Source organism: Phacochoerus africanus, chromosome 15 (genome assembly GCF_016906955.1).
Source record: "Phacochoerus africanus isolate WHEZ1 chromosome 15, ROS_Pafr_v1, whole genome shotgun sequence".
Taxonomy (NCBI): domain Eukaryota; kingdom Metazoa; phylum Chordata; class Mammalia; order Artiodactyla; family Suidae; genus Phacochoerus; species Phacochoerus africanus.
In genome coordinates, this window is record NC_062558.1 from 27,494,430 (window position 1) to 27,517,861 (window position 23,432).

A 23,432-nucleotide genomic window follows, 5' to 3' on the forward strand; every position below is an offset into this window, starting at 1 on the left:
CACCACAGCCACAGTAACGTTAGATCTTCAACCCACACCTGATGGCAACGCCTGATCCTAACCCACTGAGCAAGGCCAGGGATCTAACCCATATCCTCATGGATACTAGTTGGGCTCTTAACCTGTTAAACCACAATAGGAACTCTGATGACTCATTACTTACTTTGAGTTCTGGCTTTTCCATGCTCCTTGAAAAAACCAAACACACTCTTTTGAGGCTTCATCTGTAAGGGTCAGTGGTCACCGGTGGGAATTGCCTTGTTAAGTGCCTGCCAACAGAAAAAAATCATTTCTTCATCTTCAGAGTTGGCTGGAGAGAGTATTAAAAGGGAACCAGAGGCTTCTCATTAAAGCAATGGACTCAGGGATGCTAGCTGAAAACGTCTCTGGAGAGACAAGGAGCCTTTCCAGGACTCATTCTTAGCAGGACACTTGTTCATTGCCAAAGTAGAGTTCAGTCCCAAAAGGTAAAAACACTAACAGATTCTCATTCTCTTCTGCCCTACCTTTTAATGATCCTCTAATTGTTATTTGCATGTAAGGGCTGGTAGCCCAGCAAACTGCAGGCATGGACTGCACTTTCTTCTTCTTTATAATCCCCCCCCAAGCACATATTATAAACCTCCTTAATTAATTAATTTTTTTGGCCGCACCTGTGGCATATAAAAGTTCCCGGGCCAGGGGTTGAATCTGAGCCACAGGTGTGATCTACACCACAGCTGTAGCAACACTGGATCCTTAACCCATGATGCCACAGCAGCAACTCCATAAACCTCCTTTAAGTGTAGAAAATGTCATTAAAGGATTAAAATTGTTAGCTTGTCAGAGCCACCTTTTGCAAATAAATTTTTCTTAAAATTATGTCCTAAGTCTATACTTTTCAGAAGGTGGTAGGTTTGGTAGAAAAGGGAAGAAATATCCCCTTTCTCCCCCCAAAATCTAGCTGTGTCCAGAAGGACATGGCCTTCCTTAAAGGGCTCTACAAAGTAGGCCCTCATCTGTGTCAAAGTAAGAGAATAAATAATTCTTTCTCCCTTCAAGCACTTCACAGTGGACAATGCCCATGGATCTGCCCAACAATCTTAAGAAATTCAACATAATAGCTAGATTTTACCTTGTGATTTTTTTACTATTTGCAAGCAATTCCCCTGTTAAAGAACTGGCTTTTAGAAGATGATGACGGGTAAATAGCATATACTGAGCATTTTCCTGCAGTGGTCTGTCTGTCTGTCTGTCTTTCTTTCTTTCTTTCCTTCTCTTTTTCTTTTCTTTTCTTTCTTTTTTTTTTTTTTTTTTTTGTCTCTTTAGGGCCACACCTGCGACATATGAAAGTTCCCAGGGTAGGGGTCAAATCAGAGCTGCAGCTGCCGGCCTACACCACAGCCACAGCAATGCTGGATCCAAGCCATATCTATAGCCTACACCACAGCTCATGGCAATACCAGATCTTTAACCCCCTGAGCAAGGCCAGGGATCGAACCTGCATCTTCATGGACACCAGTCGGGTACGTTACTACTGAGCCAGGACGGGAACTCCTCCTGCAGTGTTTTAAGCATTGATGTGGATTAACTAATGGAATCACTGCAACCAATAGATGAACTGGGTATTAATACTGCTCCCATTTTGCAGATGTGAGAAGTAACACCCAGGCATTTAGTAGCTTCTCCAACGGTAGAAACCTAGTAAGTGGTGGTCGGTTGTCTGTGCGCTTAACCTCTCTAGGCTAGAAAAGTGGTCCAGGTTTAGGTGGAGTGGCTGAAGGAATTTAGTACAGTGTTGGCCAGATGGGAATTGGCAGAGCTATGGAAGCCAAAACCAGGCCGTGGGTGTCCTCTCTCCCAGAGAACAGGATACGTGTTGGAGCTCAATGAAAATATCTTTACACTAAGGAGGGGGATTTTCCAGGCAGCTCAGTCCTCTGTGTAAGAAACCATGCAGAAAGCAGCACATACAAACTGGAGGTCCACAGACTAACTCCAGTCAATGCATGTACAAAATGACCCAAAGAGGAGTTCCCGTTGTGGTGCCACAGGATAGGCAGTATTTGCTAGGACGCAGATTCGATCCACAGCCCAGCCCAGTGGGATTAAGGATCCAGCACGGCTGCAGCTGCGGCATAGGTCGAATCTTCAGCTCTGGCCCAACACCTCCATATGCCTCAGGGTGGCCAAAAACAAATAAAACAAAACAAAATGACCAAAGAGTTTCTTTCTCTCTCTTATCAAAGGACTGAGTCAATTGTCTTTACTGAGTTCTGCTTAAAAACCTGAAGAAACTTACTAAGGGCCACTGTGTGCAAATTAACCAGAGTGACCATGACATAACATGGCCTTGGGATCAGTGGAGCAGGCTTTCTCCGTCTAGGTGTTATTGACATCAAGGGCCAAATGATTTCCTGTCATGAGGGGCTGTCCCAAGCAGGGCAGGATGCTTATGTGGCCTGGCCTTGTACCCACTACTGCCAATAGCAGCACCCTGACCCTCAGGGAGAATGCCAAAATGTCCTCAGACGTCGCTAAACCTGATCTGGGGGCAGATCACTCCAGTTAAGAAATACAACTGAGGCTATAGGAGTTTATCAGAATGCACATCCACAGAGGGCATTATCTTTGGAAGAATCCACAAGGTCCAATATCAGGAAGGTCCAGTCTCTGCAATCTGTTAGCCCATCCCAGGATATTGAGACTGTCTCATGATTTCCCCACAACTATCCTCAAAGTTGAGCTCAGCAAGGTGCTGGGCAGGGAGGAGGCAGCATGGATCCACCCACCAGCATCCTCTAAATGACATCTTGGGGTCAACCCATGTTTCCTTGGACTCAGAGATTACTTCACACCCTCCTTTCAGTGGATCACTGTGAGGCAGCTCTAATGCCCTGTTTCAATGTCTTGGTCAATGGGGTAAATAACACTCATTGTCTCAGCCAGACCAGATCCCACTTGTACAGGACTTTAAAGCAACACGGTAGGGCCTTGGACACAATTACAGATGCTGCAAGGGGCCTGCCAACCACTCCATGGGGATACCCAGACCCAGTCCTTGTGGTCCCTACACTGAGCATTGGGTAGCAGCTCTGGAGGTGTCAGAGGTGAAAACAAACAAACAAGCAGTATGTAGCTTGTACTCTCCAAGAGGGTTCTGATGGATGAATCACCATCCAGAGAGGTTGCAAATGTTCTTTGTGTCTGTTTGCTTGCTTGTTTGCTTGACTTTCTACAAAATGGCCAGTTGGTTTTGGCTTGTTTTGCCAGCAATCAGAGGTTCTGGCCATCCTGAACTCCCATCCCCACATGGAAACCCTCAGCTGGAGCCAGTCCCAGGGCCTCTTTTATTTAAATAGTAAAGTGTTCTCGAGGTCACATCTCTGCTCCTCCTTATTTTCTCTTACACCCCATCTTGTTCACACATCCCCATCACAAGCCTGATTCTCGGGATATTTTATCCTAAGACTCTTGGATTGATGGTATGTGAAGCCCTGTCCTGAGCACTGTGAGAGTTTTATAAACCTTTGACCATAGACATGCCCTTGGGAGCTTATGGTACAAGAGGTCAAATGACTGTCTTGGAAATATATAGCATTCCTCCTTAGTTGAGTTTTCCTTCTCTTTACAATATGAAAATTCAGAATGGCAGGTCCTCCCTGAAGACCTCTTTTAAGTTAACTGCAGTTTCCTTCTACCATAGAGAGTTCTCTGATGGCCTAGCTTGTTAAGGCTCCTGCCTTCTCACTGCTATGGCTTTGGGTGCTGCTACATGGTTCACATTCAATCCCAGGCCCAGGAACTTCTGCATACTGCCTATGCAGCAAAAAAGAAAAAAGAAAAAAAAATTAAAACAAAACAAGAGAGAACTTCTACCATAGACTCACCACTGCTCTGAGGAGGGGTCAGTCAGCACATCCTCAGAGAGGTGGAGGTTGATGATGCAGCCATACCTGGGGGCTAGAAGTCTGGGACTGTGTTTCCTCAAAACTTTGCAGGTCGAAGGAATAGGAAGGTTAGAGCCAGCTTGGGATTCAGCACCAAGGACAGCACCCCATCCCGCCCCGCTACTCAGAAGTCTCCACTGGTTTTGCATGGATGCATCTGCAACATCAATATTGAATAGGCTCATAAGGGGGCCTCAGTGGGAAACTCTGATGTGGACATAAAATCACAATGTGGAGGCCGGTTCCATCCTAGGAGATTAGATTGTGTTCTGTCCCGTTAGGTTTCCTCCTGCCAAAGTAGATTATTGAGCTAATTTACTGCTTCCATCTGCAAGCTCTCCTCCTCCCTTGGAGAGAGAACAGGACCTTATAATCATCACTTAGGATGATTTGCTTGATCAGCCAAGGGTGGAAATGTTCCAGGGCCAGAGATGGTTCAGGGGAAATTGGGAAGGTTGACAAATCTGCTTGGAATTCCATAGGAGCTTTTTTCTGGGTTTCTTAGAAATGGACCTGTTCCTAGTACCATCCATAATAAAAAACCTAAGAAAGTGGGAATAGGCTAGGAGGCCCCCGCACCCTCAAAGGGAAATGGACAGATATGTGAAATCTTAGTAAACATCAAACTCGACAATAAAAGACTGAGGGTTTCTTTTCCCCCTCTGAAATCAGAAACTAATTTTAGTCAGCACTGTTCTGGAGATCTTAGCCACTGCAGAAAAAAAAAAAAGAACTATTCTATTAATTCTGGAGTGGAATAGACTAGAATAACATAACAACATAAAATACAAACTAGCATAAAATAAAATATTGTAACATAAAATAAGGAAAATAGGTCTGGTGGTCAGAAGGACTGAAATTGTCCCTATTTACAGGAGATAGAAAATCCCAGGAAATCTGGAAAATGGTTACTAAATTTTTTAAAAGATTTTTGCAAGGTTATGGATACAAGGTTAAAAAAAATCAGTTGGATTTACTGGCAGCAGCCAGTTGGAAAATGAAATTTTTAAAAAGTCATATAAGGTCCAAAGTATAAAATACCTAGGAATAAATATAACAGATGCATTTGGGATTTAGATGCAACAAAACACGGCCAAGAAAAATTAAAGAAGACCTACATAAGTAAAAATGCATATCATGTTCACAAATGGAAAATCTCAGTATGAATAGGATATTAATTCTCTGTATATTGTTCTATAAACTCAGTGGAACCCACATATACATTCCAGCAGACTACTGGGAGAAATTCGTATCCTGATCCTACAATTTTCACGTAAATTTAAACAACCTAGAATAACCAAACAAATTAATCAAAACCAGAACAAAGTTGGAGAACGTAACTCACCTGATGTCAAGGCTAACTCTGAAGTTACACTGCTCAGGACAGATACATTTGAAAAAAGTAAATATAAACATGAACAGCAGAGGAGAGTATTCAGAAATGGATCTACCTATGCATGGTCTTGATTTTTGACAAAAGTGCCAAGACAATTCAGTAGGGAAAGGAAATGTTATTCAACAAATGGTGATGGATCAACTGGATATCTACAGTTTATCCTTTTTTTTTTTTTCTTTTTACTGTTGAACCTGTGGCATATGGAAATTCCCAGGCTAGCGGCTGAATCGGAACGGCAGCTGCAGGTGTACACCACAGCCACACTGGATCTGAGCTACACCTGTGATCTATGCTACAGCCTGCAGCAATGTTGGATCTCTAACCCACATAATGAGGCAGGGATCAAACCTGCATCCTTATAGACACTATGCCAGGTTCTTAACCCACTGAGCCACAATGGGAACTCTTGGATGTCCATATTTTTAAAAACATCACCATTATCTCATACCACAGATAAAACATAACACGAATTGCCAATAAATAAATATAATCTAGTAACATTATAAAATTTCTAGGAGAAAATATGGCATTTGGGGGGCAAATTTGACTATGGAAATGTTAAAACACTAAATGTTTGAATCCCCAAAAAAGAATTTATTAAACTTCATACAAATTTAAAAGTTTTGATCTTTGAAAAATACCATTAAGAAAACGAAACAAAAAGGCAGAAGTTCCCTTGAGGTGCAGCTGGTTAAGGATCTGGTGTCCATGCAGCTGTGGTGCAGGCTGGATCCCTGGCCTGGGAATCTCTACATGCCAAGAGTGTGGTGAAAGAAAGAAAACAAAAAGGCAAGCAACAAATTTAGAGAAAATGTTCACAACACATATCCCAGACAAAGACAGTTGATAGAGCTCTTACAATCAACAAGAAAACAAACAGTGCCATATGAACATGGACAAAGAATTTGAAAAGACACTTTATAAACAAGAAACATGAGTCCTCGGTAAGCACATGAAAAGATGTTCAAAATCATGAGACAATGGAGAAATGCAAATTAGTATCAAAACCAGATAACCCAGCAAACCCATTCTCGTGGCTAAAATTTAAAACAAACAAACTGGGGAGTTCCCGTCGTGACACAGTGGAAACGAATCCAACTAGGAACCATGAGGTTGCAGGTTCGATCCCTGGCTTCACTCAGTGGGCTAAGGATCTGGCATTGCTGTGGCTGTGGCGTAGGCTGGCAGGTGCAGCTCTGATTCGACCCCTAGCCTGGGAACCTCCATATGTCGTGAGTGTGGCCCTCGAGAGACAAAAGACAAAAATAAAACAAAACAAAACAAAACAAAACAAACTGACCATACCTAGCACTGGAACTCTCATGAACTGTGTGGAAATATTAAATGGCAAAACTCCTTTGGAAAACAGATTAGCACTTTTTAATGTTAAGCAAATATATAGCATATGACTCAGATATTCCTCTTGTAGGTAGCAAAAGAATGCATATGCCCACTAAGACTTGTTTACGAATGTTCATAGCAGTTTTATTTTTAAAACAAAAAACTAGAGTTAACTCAAAGGTCTATTGATAGATGAGTGGGAAAACACAATTTGGAATGTCCACATCATGAAGTATGATTGGCAAGAAAAAGAACAAACATGGACAAGCCTCAAAATTATTATACTGAGTGAAAGAAGTTATGCAAATTGGATTTCATAATGCCCAGTTGTATAAAAATATGGGAAAAGCAAACTAACCTCTAGTGACATAGCAGTGACTGCCTGGGGATGAGGCTGGATGGGTGAAAATAGGTATCAGGAATATTTTGAGGGAGTTCCCATTGTGGTACAGTGGAAATGAACCTGACTAGAATCCATGAGGATGCAAGTTCGATCCCTGGCCTTGCTCAGTGGGCCAGGGATCTGGTGCTTCCGTGAGCAGTGGTGTAGGTCGCAGATGTGGCTCGGATCCTGCGTTGCTGTGGCTATGGTGTCGGCCAGCAGCTGCAGCTCCAATTCAACCCCTAGCCTGGGAACTTACATATGCCAGGGGTATAGCCCTAAAAAGAAAAAAAAAAAAAAAGAATGTTTTGAGGTGATAGATACTTCTTATCTTTGTTTTGATGATGTAATTTTGGGTGTTTACATAGGTCAAAACTTAGTAAATTATACACATTAAATATGTGCTCAGTACTCCAATTTTACTTGAAAAAATCATAATAAAAAGTTCATCCATCATTCTCAGCTTCCAGAGCACAAATATAGGCTAAGTGATACCAAAAAACTCATCAAACTCTGGTTAGTAAATTGATAAAGCAACCTTAAAACCTAATTTTTTAATTATGAAAATGATCATCATGGCATAATACTTAGAAAGCTCAGAAATGTTAAAAAGAAGAAATGCTTTCATATATTTCTGTAATTCAGAGAAAACCTTCATATTTCCTACTGCAAAAATTCATAAAAGGAAACCTCATTAAAATGGAGCCTGGGGGCCAGAAAGGGGAGCTCTCATACATAAACCACTGCATCTCAAGACAGATCTCAAGAGGAAGAGGACTATTTTGCATCTCCAGAAAGAAGTGGCATTGCTATACCACCTGCAGCCAAGGAAGAACATTTTTCTCTTTTCCTGACAACAGCTCAGCCAATGAGAGACCATCACCACCACAATTCGGCCGATGAAAAACCACTATACGTTAAACTCTCTGTTGCCTCCAATGGGCTTTTTGTTTAAAATAGCCCCTCCAACTTCCCCTGTTCCTCTTTAAAAGAGTTTCATCTCCTCTGCTTTATCAGGGCTATTTGTGTTTTCAATACGTTTCCATGTCCTGAATTGCAGTTCTTCACTGTTCCTGAATTAGCTCCTTTTGCTAGTAAAATAAACAAGTATTTTCATTGTTTGAACACTATACTCTCAGAACGTGTGATTCTTGGATAACTGAATTCATAGTTCATCATATGAATGCAAGTCTGATCAACAGAACCACTAGAAAGTGGGTGAAAATCAATCATTGTTTCTGATATTTTTTATTTTATGAACAATGCAATAGTTAGTATTATTGACAAAAGGAAAAAAGTCTACATCATAACAGCAAAAACATTAAAAATGGAAACAAGCTACTGTGAAAAGAATTGCATCTTCCAAAAAGTCACTTATTGGACTGTTCTGGTGGCTCAGTGGGTTAAGGATCTGGCACTGTCACCACTGTGGCTAGGTTTGCTGCTGTGGCACAGGTTCAGTCTTTGTCCCAGGATCTTCTACATGTCATGGCCTTGGCCAAAAAAAAAAGTCATATATTGCCAGTTTTTTTTTCTTCTTTTCTTTTCTTTTTGGCTGCCTCATGGCCTATGGAGTTCTCAGGCCAGGGATCAGATCCAAGCCACAGTTGTGACCTACGCTGCAGCTGTGCCAACACTAGATCCCTAACCCATTGTGCTGGGCAGGGGATCGAACCTGTATCTCAGTGTTCCAGAGATGCTGCCGATCCTGTTGCACCACAGCAGGAACTTCCTATTGCCAGTTTTGAAGGTGAACCAAAAGACTCAGTGGTGCCTGGCTGACCAGCTGCATTTGTAAGGACACCGTGATTAAGGCCACCAGCAATGCTGTGCCCTGGCAAGAAACTTCTAGCTTCTCTCTGCTTAGCTTCATTTTGGTTGGGGGCAGAGGGGTGGTAGGGAGGTTCCAGTAGCCACAGAAACCAGGGCAGTGAGAAGAGTACCTGTAAGGGGTCTTCCCAGAGGAGACAGCTACATCTGAAACACCAGAGGGGAGGAGTCGTGGGCCGGGGTGTGAAGGGAGATAGCTCTCCCTTCTATCTACCTCCTGGGTGGCCCTTACCTGTCAACGATGTCACAGAGGAAACACGACCATACATGTGCAGTCCCTACTCTACTCCCTGGGGCTTGCCCAGGTACCCAACACTTTAAGAAATAGACAGGTGAGGTCTTAAGATGCCTAGGTCTGTGTAAAGAGCTGGCCTCAGCATCAGCATCTTGGTCTTGTTCATCACCCTTCATCTTTCCTACTAATGGTGACTCAAGGTCTGCTTCATTCATTCTGCCAAAGGTTCACAGGCTCCTTCCCTCCCAGTTCTGTCCTCCTGCCTCCCTGTGTTGGGGTAACTAACACTTCAATCAGCTTCTATACCCATGAGGATTAACCCAGCAAACAGGAGCGTGGTTCTGTAAGGGAAGCCTTTGGGACGCATTGTAAAAGAGGATGGCATTGCTAATGACAGGGGTTTGATCCTCTGTGGCAGAAATGTCATCAGGAGAGGCTTCCCCCTGGAACAGGAATACCTCCAAAAGCCTGGTGTTGGAGGGCTCTGCTTACTGAGCCCCGCCAGCCCCACCCGGCCCCCTCCCAGGAGCTTAAAGTGTGTCAAAGGTCAGCCCAAACCCAGAAGGAGGCATGCAAAAGAGGATTTAGTTGTGAGCATGTGCCAAGATTGTGCCAAGATGAAAATAACCAGGCATTTCTGGAGACACTCTAGGGAATGGAAACTCTCATACATTGCTGATGGGAATGTAAATTGGCATAAGGCTTTGGGGGAACGATTTAGAAATACCCAGTAAAGTTGACGCTGTTCTTGCCCTGGAAATCAGAAAGCCTGCTCCTGAGTGTATGTGTGTGGGGATATGCATGTGTGTGTATACATACAGATTCATGTCTATGTCTATATACACAGGGTGTATATACACGTGCACACACAGAAACATAAGAATTTCAAAGAAAAGGCGATGAGTTCCTATTGCGGTTCAAGGGGTTAAGAACTGACATAGTATCTGTGAAGATGTGGGTTTGATCCCTGGCCTTGCTCAGCGGGTTAAGGGTCTGACATTGCCGTGAGCTGTAGTGTAGGTCGGAGATGTGGCGCAGATCTGGCATTGCTGTGTCTGTGGTGTAAGCCTGCAGCTACAGCTCTGATTTGACCCTTGGCCTGGGAACTTCCATGTGCCATAGATGCAGCCATAAAGCTTTAAAACTTTTAGAAAAGATAAAGCTAATTGCAAATGGACCTTTATAATATAATAGTATAATACCATGATAAATAAATATAATAATAATATATATATCCACCAAACCATAGAGTAGGGATGATAGCTTTCTATTTATAGGTACAATATTTCCAGTAAGTGTGTGTGTGTGTGTGTGTGTGTGTGTGAATGTAATTTTTTTTATTTCCTCAGAATAACCAAATTGAGAGGAATGGCTACCTCCTGGGAGGGAGAAAAGAAAATGTGGTCGGAATTGGTATGTTAAGGTTTCAATTTTCTCTGTTGTGTTTTCTCTCTTTTAAAGAAACTACAGGATATTTGGCAAAATATTATGGTTTGACAAACCAAATGATAGGTCCATGGGTGTTTGTTATACTCAAGTCTTTAATGTTCTGTAAACCAGAAATACTGTATTTAAAAATAGAAAGTTATCATCCCAGCCCTCTGTGCTTTAGCAGATTGCACTGCTGTTGTTCGAATCTCAATGACCTATTTTTATCAGAAATGCTCCAAGAAATTCCCTGACTCCTAATTCATCTCATAATTTTAAAACCAAACTGTGACTCCCATTTCACAACCCACAGAAAAATTATTGGAGGTTCCTTTACTTTTTCTTCTCCTTTTTTCTCTATAAAAGCAGCATCTACTTTGCGTATTGGTTTGAGTGACCTTATTTTTGCTTACCTAACACTTCTTCAGAGCTCAACACAATAAATCTCGATAATGAGCGAAGGTGCAGGGGCTTCAGCTTTCTCAGCTGCCACATCTACAACTATTTCTCATACTAATAGCTCATCCCAGCTGCCAGCTCACTTGATTTTGTGGAAATCACCATGACACGTCCGGGGACAGCTAAGACAACTGACCCAATTATATAGTTTTTTTCCTCTTTCTCTTTGTCTCTGACAATATCCCCAACCCTTTCTAGGAAATGGAGGTGCAGAAAGTAACTGATGCTGTTTCTCTAAAGGCAGCTTTTAGGAGCTGTTCCTCTCTCTGCTTTCCACATTAATGTCCAAAATGAACACTCGCATCGTGCATAACTTAAATATCCTTTGTGAACACGTGCTCCTTCTAAGTCTCCTAATGTAAAACATGAAACCTGTGCTTATCGGCTTAAGAAAGAATGTGACAGACCTGACAATATCCGCAATGAATGGGTATGTCTTCCATGATTCTCCTCGTTGTCCCTGGGGTGGACGTTTTTGGATTCATCTGAGCCAGGACCTAGAGAATTTGCACTCTGATTTGTTTCATGACATTCTGAATAAATAACATATTTCACAAGGTCGCGTTCCCATTGTGGCTCAGCAGGTTCAGAACCCGACTAATATCTATGAGGATGCAGGTTCGATCCCTGGCCTTGTCCATTAAGTTAAGGATTCGGCTTTGCCGAAAGCTGCAGTGTAGGTCACAGACGCGGCTTGGATCTGGCATTGCCGTGGCTGTGGTGTAGGCCAGCATCTGCAGTTCCGATTAGACCCCTAGCCTGGGAGCTTCCATATGCCGTGAGCGTGGCACTAAAAAGAAAAAAGAAACATCACAAAGTAGTGTACAGGGAAAACTCTGCCTCCTGCTCCTGTACCTTAGATCCCCTACTCCCTCTCCCTACTGGTCAACAGTGTTGTTATCATCAATTTCTTTATGAGTCTGACAGAGAAAGTCAATGCATCTAAAATAATGGTGTTGGGGGTTTGGGACTGGCAATATGCACACTACTGTCTATGCAATGGCCAGTTAATGGGGACCTGCTGTAGAGCTCAAGGAGTTCTACTCAGTATTCTCTGATAACCTATATGGGAAAAGAATCTGAAAAAGAGTGGATATGTGGATATGCCTAACAGAATCACTTTGCTGCACAGCAGAAATGAACACATTGTAAATCAACTAGACTTCGATAAAACTTAACGATGAAAAGCATAAAATAAAACAAGGGTGTTGACTGAGCATGTCTGTAACACCTTTGTCTGGCCCAAAGGTAGAAGGTGCCCTAGGGGTTCTGCACACAGGCCAAGGGAAGTCCTGGCCTGGAAGCAATGCCCATCAATTCCTCTGCAGTCTCACTGGCCAGAGCAGCCACATGCCCCCTCTGACCACGAGGGGCCAACAGTGCAATGCCACCATTAGCTCAGGAGTGAAAACACCAAGGAGGATTGGTGAACAGCTTCATTAGCATGAAGACATCCAGCTTAGGAGATCCAGGATCAACACTCTGCTTCAAGGACTCAGAATCTGATCGTAACTCTCATCATTGTTTCATGGATTTTTCCCTTTTATTGAGACCCTGGCCCTATCTTTGACCTGCAACTAAGGAAGCAAAGAGCCTTCAACTTTTTTTTTTTCCTTTTTTTTCTTTCTTTCTTTTTTCAACAGCCACACCCACAGCACATGGAAGTTCCTGGGCCAGGTGTCAAATCAGAGCTGCAGCTAAAGGCCTAAACCATAGCCACAGCAACACCAGATCCAAGCCACATCTGCAACCTATGGCACAGCTCATGGCAAAACTGAATCCTTAACCCACTGAGCGAGGCCAGGGATTGAACCTGAATCCTCATGAAAACTATGTCAGGTTCTTAACCTGCTGAGCCACAATGAGAAGTCACCCTTCAAGTTTTCCAAAAGCTTCTGCATCCACATAAAGCAGAACCTCTGCTGTATTGAGCAAGGCTGCTCCAGCCGTGCATTAGGAAGAACCTCATCAGCTATGGTGCCTTCACCACTTTGAGGGCAAGCTGGCTTCTCCAGATAAGAACGGCTGTAAATGAGGCCAGGGTACCAATTCCACACCTTGTGCAAGCTACTAAGCTAGCTTCTCTGCGGAGGCCCTGGAGGATGATCAAAACTCCAGCCATCCACAGGTTATGCTGGCCACCAGGGGACCAAGTAGCAGCTGCATCAATGCATTCCCTTTCCTGACTTGCCCCGGCATCTCAGCAACAAGATCTTCACACATAAAGGATGACACTGTGGTTTCCACTCAGGAAACTCTAATCATGGCACAGGCTTTGTTCACGGCTGAGATGGCCACGATCAGGCCCAAGATGGACTGGCTGTAGAGTAATAGGACAAAAGTGTGCATGGATAAAGGACCACAGACATCTCACTGCAATTGCCTTGGGGTGTTCATTGCACTGGGACAAAGAGATAGACTGAAATGGTTCAAGAGCTCATTCCTGGAGTTCCCATTGTGGCACAGTGGAAATGAATTCAGAATTCAACTAATATCCATGAGGATGCAGGTTTGATCCCTGGCCTCACTCAGGGGGTCAGGGATTCTGGTGTTGCTGTGAGTTGTGGTATAGACGGGCAGCTGTAGCTGGCAATTCCACCCCTAGCCTGAGAACTTTCCTATGCTGCAGGTGTGGCCCTAAAAAAAAAAAAAGGAAAAACTAAAGAAAAGAAAAAGAGCTCATTCCTGAAGCCTAGACGTTTCTGTGAGTTCCAAAAACCTTTAGCCAGTTCCTGCTCTACTTGCATCTCCACTTGCATATCTAACATGCATTTCAAATTTGAAATGCCCAAGACCGAAATCCTCTTCTTCACCACCTCCACCCACTGTGCGCTCTTCCTATAATCTTCCCCACCTCAGTTAACAACCCCTCCATCCTTGCAGGCTGAAACTCTGTCATCTTTGACCCACCCCTTTCCTTAGTAGCTCACGGTGGGCATCAGTGACTCCTGTTAATTCCACCCGAGAAACATACATAAAAGCCTAGTATTACTACAAGCCACAGAATGGGGAAAACTTTTGCAAATCAAATATGTAGTAATGTACTTACATCTAAAGTACATGAGGAACTGTTAAAACTCAAAAATATAAAAACAAGCAGTTCAATTTCAAAATGGGCATGGTGCTGGAAAAGACGTTTCTCAAAAGAAAATATGTAAATGGCCAATAATGACATACAAAAATGGTCAGTGTCACTAACCATCAGGAAATGTAAATCAAAACCACAATGACAGGAGTTCCCTCTGGGGCACAACAGCATCAGTGGTGTCTTGGGAGTGCTGGTACTCGGGTTCGGTCTCTGGTCTGGCACAGCAGGTTAAGGATCTGGCATTTCCACAGATGCAACTAAGGTTGTGACTGCAGCTCAGATGTAAACCCTGGCCCGGGAGTTCCATATGCTGTAGGGTGGCCAAAAATGGAAGAAAAAAAAAAAACACCCCACATGAGATTCCCTTAACTCCCACTAGCAGAAGTACAGTTTAAAAGATAGACAATAACAAGCCTTGGTGAGGATTTGGAGACAGTGGAAACTCATACATTGTTGTTGGGAATTTAACATGGTGCAGCCACTTTGGAAAGCAGTTGAGAATGTCCATAAACATGGAGGTATCATAGAAGCCAGCATCTTTCTCTCTCTACATATATATATATATATATATATATATATATATATATAATATTATTATCTATTTTGTATATAATGTATATAATAAATATATTCAAACATTTTAAATATTAATTATTTCATTAAAATAAAATAGTTATACATAAATATTATATATAATTAAATTTTATAAATATATATTTCCCCCATGGATTATCACAAGTAACTGGGATAATCAGCTTTCTCCAAGAAACCTAGAGCTCACAGCACCTTAGAAATACCAATAATCACCGGTGATTTTTTCTTTCTTTTTTCTTTTTTTTTTTTTCCTTTTTAGGGCTGCATCCGAGGTGTATTTAAGTTCCTGGACTAGGGGTTGAATCAGAGCTGCATCTGAGGAGTATGCCACAGCCATAGCAACACGTGATCTGAGCCACATCTGTGTTGTACACCGTAGCTTGTGGCAACACTGGATCCTTAACCCACTGAGCGAGGCTAGAGATCAAACCCCCATCTGCACGGAGACTGTGTTGGGTTCTTAACCCACACAGCCACAAATAGAAACTCCACCAGTGATTATTTAAATGTCACTTGAGCAAAGAGAGAAACTGAACTTAAGACCAAAAGAAGAAAATATATATACACATACACACGAATATCGACACATGCATACACGCACATGCACACGTATACCCCTGCATGTATAACACACGTGCATCAGTACATACATACATATACCCAGGAGAAAAAGAATAGAATAAACTATTCGAGAACCGTGGTTCAAAGAAAGAACATGTCCTGTGCATCCTCTAAGTGCAAGGACATTGAGGTTACAAGGACGAACCTGCAGAGTGCCTCTATCCCCGAGAAGTCTGAGGACTGAGTAAGGGAGTTACAATTAGCTCACAAGTGGAATGGTGTTCTGAATGCCATTTGAGTCTGAAATCAAATCAAAACTCTTATAATGTTCAATTAACCTGGGGTCTCTACAGCACTTCTCTTCTGGGCAGAAATTCAATGGAAGGGATTTGCTGGCTCTTGTAAACCCAAAGTATGTAAATAGTCCTAAGTGTTGAGCTCTCAGAGGAGATGAAAATACTCTGTCTCCAATTAATGAAGAGCCGATAATTTGGTCATATCTCCTACTGGGCTCACTGTGTTAATTACACAAGCCCTAAACTCATTCTTATTAGACAGGGGCTCTCAATCTGGGCATTATTGATATGACAGAGTAGGTTACTATTTTTTGTTGGAGGGGAGGCTGTCCTGTGCATTGTAGGATGTTCAGCAGCTTTCCTGGCTTCTATCCACTAGATGCCAAAAACATCCCAGCATGACAACCAAAAATGTATCCACAGATTTTCTACCACCTTCTTGGGGACAAAATACCCCCTTGTGAGAACCATCAACTTAAGATGATAATTTTTTTTTTTTTGTCTTTTGTCTTTTGTCGTTGTTGTTCTTGTTGTTGTTGCTATTTCTTGGGCCGCTCCCGCGGCATATGGAGGTTCCCAGGCTAGGGGTTGAATTGGAGCTGTAGCCACCGGCCTACGCCAGAGCCACAGCAACGCGGGATCCGAGCCGCGTCTGCGACCTACACCACAGCTCACGGCAACGCCGGATCGTTAACCCACTGAGCAAGGGACCGAACCCGCAACCTCATGGTTCCTAGTCGGATTCATTCACCACTGCGCCACGACGGGAACTCCAAGATGATAATTCTAAAGTAATCTGATCTAAATACACAGTTAGAAAGGATTACGGAGGTATAACTTTTCTTACTTCTCCTTTGCTGGTTAGATCCATTCAAATACTCCTGAAATATCACATGTGGAATTGTGCCCAATGTTCATCTGCAATATTTTATTAGTAAAATTTTTTCTCGTTCTGAGTAATTATGAGTGACATGCATGTATGAGGCAATGTCAGATGGTAATAAAAAGTGGTAATTGTCCCTGAATACTTGCTCATAGGTCCAGTTATGGGATATGAAAACAACAGTGGCTCAAGATAAGGATTAGGCTATATGTTCATTACTTGAGGAGTTGTTCTTCCCCAGGAGAGGTGAAAATGAATACACTCAGTGCTCCAGAACACAGAAAAGTCATGATAAAGACGGATTTCAGAGACAGCATCAGGAGTGCATTTTCTAAAAGGATGAGAATTCCAGGTAGTAACAACATCCAGATGAGAGTCAGAGCCAGGCCAGCCTCTGGAGGATGAAGACTCCAGAATGAAAGATGTATCCTTTTTCATGGTTGACGTGGCCTGACTCCACCCATCCTACACTAATGAGGGGCTATGGGCCATGTGATGGTCACTGGGGTGATTGACCTTTGCCATGAGGAGTTTGCCTCCACTTTCTGCCCAACTTCCTGCCTCAGGGAAGGGTCGAGAGTGCTCTGGAAACAAGCACAGCCTCCTGCGGTGTTGGGTCTCAGACACCAAATGTCAACAAAGAGCTGATTTCTACTCCAGCTCTGAACATTCAAGGCCGGAGCCCTGAGAGCCAGTGTTTTGGAAAATTATTGCATCCCAGAGCAAACCTGTGTCCTCTCTCTGATCTAGGGGGGCCAACTCATCCTCATGATGGCAGCTAGAGTCTGAAGACCACATTCTTTGAATACAGAATTAGAACATGAGGTCTATTAGGAGTTACCTTATTAAAGGAGCATAATACTTGAAGTTAGGAAAGTCCTAGAAAGTCTAGGCCAACCTACCTGGGATGAAACAAGACACTGAAGACCTACAATCACCAAAGCCAGTCTACCCGTGCATGTACCTTGGATGCACACACATCCAGGTGACATATGGCCAAAACGGGAAGCTACTGTGTGTCAGCCTCTGTCTTAGGTGCTGAATAGATATCAGTGAACAAGGCAAGGGGGAGGTGACAAGTAGCCAGAAGACAAATAGTAAAGGGGATAATGAGTAGGTAGTGAATGTGATGGGCATGGGCACCCTTCTCTTCAGTATCCTCAGCTCTCCGTCCACTCAGCACATGGCAGGAGTGTACTTCCTGGCCTCTGTGGTAGGTGGCCCTGTGACTGCTTCTTTAACTATGTTCTGAGCAGAAGTGATGTGTCCCCCTTGTAGGCAGGAAACTTTGTTGCCAGTACAAGACCCTCTGAGGACCAGTGACATTCAATATGGCAGCTGCTACTTCAGCTTAGTCTGCAGGGCAACTACAGCCATCGAAGTCATCTGAAGTGGCCCCCTGACATGAGTGAGAAATAAGGCTGTATTTAAAGCTGCAGAGACTTTAAGGTTGTTTGACATCTCAGCATTAAGTCCTCTGTCTAACTGACACAGAGATAATGCAAAGACAAAGATGTGAAGGAGAGAAGAATAATTTGTAGCCTTGACAAAACGTTTCTCTTAGAGCCTGCTGTTTTGAGCTGCAATCTCAGATGGAGACATGGGAACATGCATAGCAAAGGTCCTTGGGGTAGAAACAGCATGTCATGTGCAAGCAATATACACACATGCAAAGACTCAGAGGGAAAGGGACAAGAAGAAGGCAGGGGATGAGGAGGGCTGCCTCTCATGAAGCCCCTGAAGACACATCCAGGAGATCTAGTCCATTGATGATTAAGTCCGTTTGCTAAAATATTGCACCATCCAAGCATTGGCTGCATTTTCCAGAGAGCACACTCAGTGGTGGTCCTTCCTTGGGTGCAAAGATCTAACATGTTCTAATTGACCAATGGCATAAATTAAGAGCAAGATTCATCTTAACTACTAAAATAACTAAAGAACTGAAAATTAAGCTGCTTTCCTCAAGAGGGTCCGCTCACAACTCTGACCATGGTCCTGAAACTTAGTGTCTTAAATCTCCTCCCTTTGAGAGCCTCCAAGAAGCCAGGTCAGACGCCTTTTTTTTTACATTTACATCTCAAAAGAACCCTCTGAGGAAGCTGCTATCACAATTACGTGGCACAAAATGAAATTGAATTAGAAAAGTGAAGTAAGGAGTTCAAGGTTATCTCAGTCAATAAGTAGTTGAGCCAAGCCTCAAAACAATTGTGACTTCAAAATTCAGGTTCTTTCTACTGTTCCAGGTTACCTCTTCCCTAGAGCTGTATCCGCTTTGGAGGCTCACTTTTCTGGCACTGCCGAAAACAACATAGGATCTGCACACTTTCAGATAAATTCAACCCGTTGCTTTATCTATCCCTCACTAGTAGGGTGTTAACCCATAGCAGGCATAACCTCCTTCCATGTGCAGTAATTCTAACAGTGCTTTGCGACTTTTCACCCCTTCCCTCTGATAGAGCCATTCTCCAAAGTCCCAGGAACGCACTAACTCCAGAATAGATGAAAATTGTTGCTGCACTGACGGAAAAATAAGTGAAAAATCTCTAAAACATTCCAGAATAGCCTGACCTTAAATGTCTCCCTTGTCTACCCTATTTGATATTTTGATCTTGGTTATAGAGTTATGATTAAAGACATTCCCCAAGGGCAAGACAAGATAACTTTGATCTCACGGATCGTTGGGTGACCAGCCCCCTTGCTCCCATCCCAAACTCTTGTCATTGCAGTTCCCATGTGAGTGGATGAATAAAAATGAAACACAGAGCATCTAAATGATGCAGTCATAACCTTCATAGGGGCATGTGCCCATGTTCATGCAGAATATAAGAAATGTCAACCTAACATAGTCCGTTCAGGGAAAGATGGCAGTGAGTCTCCAAATGTTGACAATACAGATTAAGGTGCTTCAAGCCAAGAACAGTATTCACCTTCTCGGGAAATATGCTCACAAGCCTGTGAGTTGCTGTCAAGCCTCCTTTAGAGTTAATCCAGTTGGATGCCAATACCAACATCTCCACAGCATTGAACTCAGCATCTGGACTGTACCTCAAAGTGAAGTAGCCTTGCCTTTCTGCAATGATGAGTGCCTTCTAGAGCTCCTCTTTCTCCTACAGGCAATTTAGCCTTAGCAACTAGAATCTGAACCTTGAATGCTGCACTCTGAGTTCCTCTACCCAGGACCAGCCAGGTCAATGTACTCATCACAGGGTTAAAAAAAAAAAAAATTGCACACAGATGGCCTAATCTCAGTCATTTCTCTGTTGGAAATTCCTTCCATTTATTGCTTTTACACGCTGATAATCACATTTAAAACATGATTAAACACCACCAGCCAAGAATGGCTATTGTGCTTCACAGACTTAGAAAGAGAGGGGCACTGCAAACCACACATGGGGTAAATGGGGTATTTTAAATTACACTAGCTGATCTATTATTTTGTTTTTCATGCGATGGTTCGTTACACATATAACTAATCATGCTAAATTGTAAATGTCAGGCTTTGACTCTTAATAGTCTAATTTAAATTAAATTTGTATTTATTGTCCTGATCATGTTTCTAGCCATTTGACCAGGACACTCCCATCCACCAAAAGGAAAGGTTTATTCTCGCTACCATAGGGATAATTAAAATACACTGATTGTTGAGAACTCGAAATGATTGCTGGAGGGAACCAGGAAACATTCTGCTAAAGCCTATCTTTGTATTTCTTTCCAAGATCACATTTTGAAAATAGTTTAGAAATTGAAAACTAGTCACTTCCTAGTTAAATGGTCACCATACCATATTTTTAACTAGAAAACACCCACCTCCAAATGGACAGCTTAACTGACAGGTCCTCCTTCCAAAGCACCTGCCCAGGTTCATATAAAAATTCACCACTGCAGAGTTCTTATTGTGGCTCAGTGAGTTAAGAACCTGACATGGTATCCATGAGGATGCAGGTTCAATCCCTGGCCTTGCTCAGTGGGTTAGGGATCCAGCGTTGTTGCAAGCTGCAGCATAGGTTGCAGATGCAGCTCGGATCCTGTGTTGCCATGGCTGTGGCTGTGGCATAGGCCAGCAGCTGCAACTCAGATTTGACCCCTGGACCAGGAACTTCCATATGCTGCAGGTGCGGCCATTAAAACAAACAAACAAGCAAACAAAAGCACCTCACCACTGCGATCTTCCTACAGAACTCTCAAGGGTCTCTGTTTAGACTCATCATGAGAAGCAAACGGTTCCTGAGTATCTGGGGACAAATTCTTCCAGGGTGGAGGCAGGTGTCAGGAATGAAACTGGTCTCCACTAGAAGTATATTCATTGATAAATGGTGAGTCAGGCACATGCATTATTGCAGGTCCTGAACAGTTCTAATCCTAGTCCTGCTCTTTTCCACATAGCGTGGATGGAGCTGACCTGGCTTCCCAATACAGAAGGGGACCTATGGCCTCTGACCTGCCCATTAGAACACCCCAGCCACCTGCACAGAGAAACCCTTGAAACCCTAGGGAAAGAGAGCATCACGAGCAGGACGTTACTATAAACTTTAATTGTTGATAAAGAGCACCTCTCTGTTCTTTGAGGATTTAGAGCCCTAGGGAGAACCTGGAGCTGCCAGGCGTTGGTATATGAAGAAAGTCTTCCCAGAGACACAGGAGGCACAGCCCAGAGAGGGTGAAAAAGTTTCCATCCAATATTTGACTCCTGGACCTTTTATGCCTGGATTTTACTTTACTTTTTTTTTCTTCCTTTTGCAGCTGTACCCACCACATGTGGAACCTCCAGGGCTAGGGGTCGAACTAGAGCTGCAGCTGCTGGCCTACACCATCATCATAGCAATGCCATAACCAAGCCATATCTTCGACCTATGCTGCAACTTGCATCAATGCCCTAACCCACTGAGCAAGGCCAGGGATTGAACCCACATCCTCACAGATACTAGTCGGGTTCATTACTGCTGAGACACAAAGGCAATTCCTAGGACTTAAGTTTTCAACTCATTCGGGTGTCTGGGCTTGTTTAGTTCCATCGGCCTAAAATGATCAATGGCTTTTACTCAAGCCATTAAAGAGTTGGCTTTTCTATCATTTGTAATCACCAGAGTGTTAGATGTGATTTAGTCAGAAACTCCCCGTGTGACCTCGGAGGAGTCACCAGACCTCACTCAGCCTGGTCTCATCCTCTTCAAGGAAGAATAAGAATATCCTCGTTCAGTGTAACACAGAACTCTTAACATCAGAGACAAAGGCAGAACATGGCCACGCATGATGCTCTTTGCAGGCAGCATCCCAGAGGCTTTGCCACCTGGGTGTTAAACACACCCCACAGGCCTGCATCCCAGCGCCAGCCCAGGTTACACACAGGCAGGACACCCTCTTCATGGCTCCCAGGCATCATCCAAAGGGTCTGGGCATTTGAACCAAGGCTTTTCATGCTGTATCACGATGGGAACCACACTTCCCCATGAAAAGGAGAGTGGTACACCAGATCGGCCTAAACCTGAGGGGCACTGGGCCAGATGGTTATGAGTTAAGTCCCCTCCTGCTATAAGATAAAGGGTAAGCTTCCATCGCTATTGGCTGCCATGTTCAACAGCACAGGTCTACAGCAATACCGTCATTACAGAAAGTCCTGCTGGTCAGGGCTGTTCTGGAGCATGAGGGTATCATCAGAAACACTGGTTAAGCTTTGCTTGCTACTGTTGCTACTGTTGCTTTTGTACACCTTTGGATATAAAAATTGGTGCAAAATTCATGCTGATTTTTAAGGTGGCATCAATTGCTAATGTGATGTAACATCAACTCTGCACATGCTGTAATTATACCATAACGCGTTTTAGTTTATATTGGGAGGAAAATGATAAAAGGGGTAAAAAATGTGATTGCTTTTGCTATACAGAAAAAACTGAACTGGCACGACATTGTAAATCAACTATACTTTTTTTGAATTTTTATTTATTTATTTATTTATTTATTTATTTATTTATTTGCGCTGTACAGCATGGGGACCAAGTTACACATACATGTATATACATAATTTTTCCTCCCATTGCTGTGTTGCAATGTAAGTATCTAGACATAGTTCTCAATGCTACACAGCAAGGTCTCATTGTAAATCCATTCCAAGTGCCATAGTTTGCATCCATTAATCCCAAGCTCCCGATCCCTCCCACTACCTCCCACTCCCTCCCTCTCCCCCTGGGCAGCCACAAGTCTATTCTCCAAGTCTGTGATTTTCTTTTCTGTGGAAAGGTTCATTTGTGCTGTATATTAGATTCCAGTTATAAATGATATCATATGGTATTTGTCTTTCTCTTTCTGACTTATTTCACTCAGTATGAGAGTCTCTAGTTCCATCCATGTTGCTGCAAATGGCATTATGTCGTTCTTTTTTATGGCTGAGTAGTATTCCATTGTGTATATATACCACATCTTCCTAATCCAATCATCTGTCGATGGACATTTGGGTTATTTCCATGTCTTGGCTCTTGTGACTAGTGCTGCAATGAACATGCAGGTGCATGTGTTTTTTTAAAGTTTTGTCCGGATATATGCCCAAGAGTGGGATTGTGGGGTCATATGGAAGTTCTATGTATAGATTTCTAAGGTGTCTCCATACTGTTCTCCATAGTGGCTGTACCAGCTTACATTCCCACCAACAGTGCAGGAGGGTTCCCTTTTCTCCACACCCCCTCCAGCACTTGTTATTTGTGGACTTATTAATGGTGGCCATTCTGACTGGTGTGAGGTGGTATCTCGTGGTAGTTTTGATTTGCATTTCTCTAATAATCAGGGATGTTGAGCATTTTTTCATGTGCTGTAAATCAACTATACTTTAATAAAAAAAATTTTTAAATAAAATGAAAAACCACTTAAGAAACCCTGAATGATTAAAACAAGTATTTTATAATGACTGCCAATGGTCATATCTGATGATGAATAGGAGCAATAAGAAGTAACAAGCGTACCCTAACCTCAAATACATATATCTATGATGTGCAATGTAAAGGAATAAAAGACTTTTTAGT

General features: G+C 42.9%; 1 long non-coding RNA gene across 1 annotated transcript in view; it reads right to left on the bottom strand.

Moving 5' to 3' along the window:
* The window catches only part of LOC125116194 (uncharacterized), a 111,715-nt gene that overhangs the window by 46,188 nt on the left and 42,095 nt on the right, over positions 1–23,432 (bottom strand). Inside the window, exon 3 of the long non-coding RNA XR_007132277.1 lies at positions 164–269. This is a non-coding gene — a long non-coding RNA (uncharacterized LOC125116194). The remainder of the gene's footprint in view (positions 1–163; positions 270–23,432) is intronic.